The 6,000-nt window shown below is 42.9% G+C and overlaps 1 long non-coding RNA gene across 2 annotated transcripts in view; it reads right to left on the minus strand.

The window, feature by feature from the left end:
* Positions 1–2,534, minus strand: part of LOC137635199 (uncharacterized) — a 38,191-nt gene extending 35,657 nt beyond the window's left edge. For both annotated transcript variants that reach the window (XR_011042608.1, XR_011042607.1), the window contains exon 1: positions 2,312–2,534. This is a non-coding gene — a long non-coding RNA (uncharacterized lncRNA). The remainder of the gene's footprint in view (positions 1–2,311) is intronic.
* Positions 2,535–6,000: the final 3,466 nt, after the last annotated feature.

The raw sequence follows: 6,000 nt of genomic DNA on the forward strand, positions 1-6,000 counted from the left end.
ATAGACTGTGGAGAAGGCTTGGATTCATCCACGTCTGTCGAGGGATCCAGGTGTGCCGCCTCATCATCAGACGCCTCATCACCAGAGTGTAGCGAAGAGATCGGACAAGAATGCTGAACAGCAGAGTCAGAACGAGTAGGAACAATATTAGTGGTTTCCTCTTCAAGTAACTGTTGAGGGAAAACCTGAGGCTCAGACTGCAAAGGCTGAATAAAAGACGAAGCAGAAGGAAGGCGCATGGGTGGAGGAGGCTGACTCCTAGCATGAGTGGTTGAACCCAAGGGTTGCGCTTGCTGAGCGGTTGGCGGAAGCGGAGTAGCAAGTTCCTGTTCCTGTGGTGTGAGCGGAGCGCGATGAGGTAGAGGCTGCGCAGAACAAGGTAAATGTCTCGCAAGCTGAGGCTCCTGAGGCGCAAGGCTAAGGTGTAGTGGTGCTTGCCTTGTGGAGGGTTGAGCTCGCTGCAGCGAGAGCTGAGGAGACTGACTCATGGACGGGAGAGGTTGTTGTACCTCAACCGAGTGTTGCACCACTGGTGGAGCAGCAAGTGGAGGCGGAGGAAGAGAGGTATAATCCTCCTGATCCCATTGTAAAGGTTGCCTTAAAGAAGGCGGAGGCTGAACACCACTGGGAACAGCAAACTCAGAACGAGGCTCAACATCGTACGCCTGGCAGGTGGTACTGCGATCAGGCGGAGCGAGCGCAGGCGGAGCGAGCGCAGGCGGAGGGAGTGTAGGCGGAGGCGGAGGCGCAACACTCTCAGCCCGACACTCACGCATCAAGTCCGAAAGCTGTGCTTGCATGGACTGTAGAAGAGTCCACTTGGGGTCGGCAGAAACTACAGTAGGCTGAGGTAAAGCCTTAACAGTCGAGCTCTGTTGTGGCAGAACCTTACTCCTCTTGGGCGGAGTGCAGTCGACAGATGACTGCGGCGAGTCAGAGCTGAGCCAATGACTGCAACCTGGCTGAGCACTCGCGGACTGGACTCTGCGTTTAAGTGGTCTCGAGACCTGAGACCAACGTTTCTTCCCTGACAGTTGATCAGCGGACGAGAAAAAGACGGGCTCAATCGTCTGCAGGTGGGAGTGACGGTCTTTGGAAGACACGCCCGCAACCACCGAGGATACTTCTGTGCGCCTAACAAGGCCTGCCGAACCCTTATGCCCTTCGACATTGCTTCTCCCCTGGGCTTGGGAGCTTGCAAGAGGTCCCGGACTGGGAGGACGACTGGCTCGCACAGAAGTATCCTCACGCACCACACTGGCACTGACACTAGCACTTGGCACTGCACTGACACTAGCACTCGTCACAGCACTGGCACTAATTCCACCCACTGCACTCTTGACCTTAAGTTCCTTGACTTCGGCCATCAGAGACTTATGATCACTTACCACTGACTCTACTTTATCGCCTAAGGCCTGAATAGCACGCAAAACAACAGACATATCAGGCGGAGGGCAAACAGTAGGTTCGGGGGTAGCCACTACAGGGGGAGGAAAAGGTAGGGGATCATGAGGTGAGGAAAAAAGTGAAGAGTGAGAAGAACTCCTCCTAACTCTACCTCTCTCTAACTTAGTTGAATATTTCAAAAGACGGACAAATTCCAGTTCCGAAAGTCCGGCGCATTCCTCACATCGATTTTCTAACTGACAGGGCCTGTCCCTACAGTCAGAACAAGCGGTGTGAGGATCTACCGAGGCCTTCGGAATACGCCTATTGCAAGACCTACATCGTCTATGGGAGGGGGCTTGCGAAATGTCAGACATCTTGAATCCAAAGAGTTAGCCAAAGGGGGTTCCAAAATCAAGCAAAGATCGTTAACCGTTAATCAGGACTATATAAAAGCTATCTAGCTAATATAAGAAGGTTTCCAGTAAAGCGACAGCCGAAATCTGAGAGAATACTTCACCAATTAGCCGTGAAAATACTCGAAGATCATAAGCGTATCCCAGAACGTCTTGCCGGAAGCACGACAGAGGAATAATTGAGGAGGTGTCAACAAGAAGTACTTTAGTACCTGGCCACAGGTGGCGCTGGTAAGTACACCCCCTTCTAGTACGTATTGTGATAGCTGGCGTATCCCTCCATAGAATTCTGTCGGGCAACGGAGTTGACAGCTACATGATTATCGGGTAAGTTTAATATTGAAAATTGTATTTTTCCTAGCATACAAACCTGGAGCTTTTAATAGGGGTATTCTTTCAGCTACGCCGAAAGTATAACCCCATAAATATCGGAGGGTTTGTATCTACGCCAGAACAAACAGTGAAGGAGTAAAGAAAACTAAAGCAAATCAAAGAAAATTAAATCATACCTCGAAACAGAGCGGCCAGAAGAGCAGGCCACGTGCGGTCATTCAACGTCCAATCCACGAGAGTACCTTCCGGGATTCTGTAGCAATCACAGCAGCCATATATAAGGACTCGTTGCTCTACTGTTTTCCCTGGCACGTTACGCCGTCCATCGTACATCAAGCGAGACACGTGGCCTGCAAATCACAGCTGTGGTGAAGGTTTGAACATCTACGTAAAATTGAATTATGCGATGAATTTATTACGTCGAGCAAAGACTTATGGCTGCTATTATGAACTTAAAATAAATACTGTAAAAGAATGAGGATAATAGGAAGACGAATAAATATGCATACATCATAAGTGATGTGATTAAAACGATTAAAACTTTGCGTAATTTCACTGAAGTACTTTACATTTCTAAAACAACAATAAACTTTCATTTGGATATGATGTTTATGATGAAAGATAACAAGCTTTAACATAATAGGATATGTTACATTTAGCAAGCAAAACTACCCTGGGAAACTACGTAGAGATTCTCCGAGACAGACCTTAATTAAAACACTGCAAATTTTATACAATTTTTATTTTTCCTAAGTAAACAAACCTGAGACCTTTTCTAGGATGAGACACCAGCCACCCGTTGAGATATTACCGCTAGAGAGTTATGGGGTCTTTTGACTGGCCAGACAGTGTACATTGGATCCTTTTCTCTAGTTACGGTTCATTTTCCCATTGCCTAACACATACACCGAATAGTCTGGCCTATTCCTTACACATCCTGTTCTCTCCTCATACACATCACAAAACAGATTACCAAACAATTCTTCTTACAACGCTGTAATTGCTCAGTGGCTACTTTTCTCTTTGTAAGGGTAGAAGAGACTCTTTAGCTACGGTAAGCAGCTCTTCTAGGAGAAGGACACTCCAAAATCAAACCATTGTTCTCTTATCTTGGATAGTGCCATAGCCTCTGTAGGTAGGTCTTCCACTGTCTTGGGTTCGAGTTCTCTTGCTTGAGGGTACACTCGGGCACACTATTCTATCTTATTTCTCTTCCTCTTATTTTGTTATAGTTTATAGGAGATATTTATTTTAATCTCATTGCTCTTCTTAAAATATTTCATTTTTCTTTGTTTCCTTTCCTCACTGGGCTATTTTCCCTGTTGGAGCCCCTGGGCTTATAGCATACTACTTTTCCAATTAGGGTTGTAGCTCAGCAAGTAATAATAATAATAATAATATTTCTTGCTAATTCCACAAAATATATAACAATCCAGAATTATTTTCAGGGTTTATGATAGCAGCCGCCTGTACATATGATGACGGCCGACTAGGAATACAGCGGTATAGGGGGTAGCAGGGGGGCGTAGCCCCTCATTAGGTAAGTAAGGATATGGCTTGTTGGTTAGGTTAGGGGGGGGTTAGGTTAATTGGTGGGTAATTTTGTATTGTATTACATGGTGTGATTTCGCACAGGAAATATATGATTTCCTATAGCAAATAACGTGATTTAACCGATTTTGATGATCATTTCAATCGCAAACAAACAGATCAACCAATTCGGTTAGTTATAAGTTGACGAATTGGTTGATGTTATTACGGATGAAATGAATGAGAAAATCAGTTAAATCACGATATCTACTATAGGAAATCATATATTTCCTGTGCGAAATCACACAATGAAATACAATACAAATGAACCATATAAATATTAACACTGCTGACATATATACTGAGTTAAAATATATAAACAACAGATGTAGGGGACGATAACATTAGCAACGTTACCAATGGTTGACAGAACTACCAACGATGACGAAAGGTACAGTGTTACCAACGGCACGATGTCATTTCTAGAGATAGAAATGCTAAATATTTCCATACGTAAACTAAATAATATTTCCATATAACTATCAAACAATAAATAAAAAGTACCAAAAGGCCACAGAACCTAACAAACCCACCTAACCTTGCCTAGAAGTACCCCGGTCACAAAACTCATATAATAAGCATTGGGGAATGACTTACTTTGATTCACAGTACTACCAACGGTGACGAATGGAACACAGAACTACCAACGACACGATGGCATTACTAGTGGCAGAAATGATAGATATTTCCATTCGAATAATAAATAATTTTTCCATATAACTGTTACACAATATATGAATAGTACAGAAAGACCACAGAACCTAACAAACCCACCTAACCTTGCCTAGAAGTACCCCGGTCACAAAACACGTATAATGGCTATTGAGGAATGACTTACTTTTATGAAGAAAACGCCGAAGTATTCGGTAACCTGGGAACAGAAACTTCTCCAATCGACACTAGTTTTCGAAGATATGTCGATACCATCCACGAGGGTCTCATGGTCCGAATGTTTATGCAAAAAGTGGATGGCACATAATATTATCTTCCATGGGGGTAGACGACTTTTGCCCAAAAAAGTACCTTTATAGGCAGTAACGGTATAACCACAACGGCGTTTCTTCTTAGTTTTACGAATGATGGATTCACAATTGCAATAAAACACGAGAATGTCTTGCCTATAAGATAAAACCAAACGGCACTAGGGGCACTTTAAACCCTGAGAATGCAGAACACCTCACCAGGGCAAAGGGTACAACGGGAAAGGCATTGGAACAAAGGGTGTGAAAAGACCGATAATAGGGTTAAGGGAAGTGGGGGGGTAGGGAGATATCTGAATAGGCCTAGGGTGGTGATTGGCTAAGGGAAAAACAAAGAACTCTAGAGGGTAAACATGAATGAACTAAATACGGAAACTAGACAAGAGAAAGGATTTATAAGACACAGAGGAGAGAAAAAGAAATAACCAACAAAAATAAATAAAAACAATATAGGAAGGTAACATGGAATGAAAGGAAAATAATATTGAATGCGAATATAAAATGAGATGATCATACCGAGAATTAACTGGATACAAAACTAGTCCAGAGTAAGTATTCATGTGCAACCAGGAAGAGAGAAAGAAATAACCAAACAAATAAACCCAATATAGGAAGGTAAAATGGAATGAATGATAAATAATATTGAATGGGAACAAAAAATGAGAAAATAACACGATAATAAAAAGAGTAAAGGGGGAGAGGAAACTCCTGTGCAGGGGGGGGATATATGCGCAGCTCGGAAACTGATGAAACGAACGTACGTACAAATGGGAAAGGAAATAACCAAACAAATAAACCCAATATAGGAAGGTAAAATGGAATGTATGATAAATAATATTGAATGGGAATATAAAATGAGAAAATAATACGGTAATAAAAAGAGTAATTTGGGAGAGAAACTCCTGCGCAGGGGGGTTATATATGCGCAGGTCGGAAACTGGTGCGAACGAACGTACGTACAAATGGGTGCTAATGTTAGCATGGAATGCTAACATTTGATCTACATCAGGTATGGAATGCTAACATTTAATCTACATCAGGCGTTGGCAGCACTGGTTACTGTATTACTACAAGAAATAACCTTTGAAACGGCTCCTCCCATATATATCCAGTTATACTGTTTTATATTTTCCTACGGCTATAATAAATACAAGAAGGAAATGTATAGAGAAGAAAAGGACTGATTTACGGTTATATATCGGTTCCCTAGTATGTTTTCCCCACCCAAAACCCCGGGTTCCCAAAGGGGGTCCCCCATTATCGAAGGATATAGATGTATATATATTTCTGAAACT

The sequence above is a fragment of the Palaemon carinicauda genome, unplaced genomic scaffold, assembly GCF_036898095.1.
Source record: "Palaemon carinicauda isolate YSFRI2023 unplaced genomic scaffold, ASM3689809v2 scaffold100, whole genome shotgun sequence".
Taxonomy (NCBI): domain Eukaryota; kingdom Metazoa; phylum Arthropoda; class Malacostraca; order Decapoda; family Palaemonidae; genus Palaemon; species Palaemon carinicauda.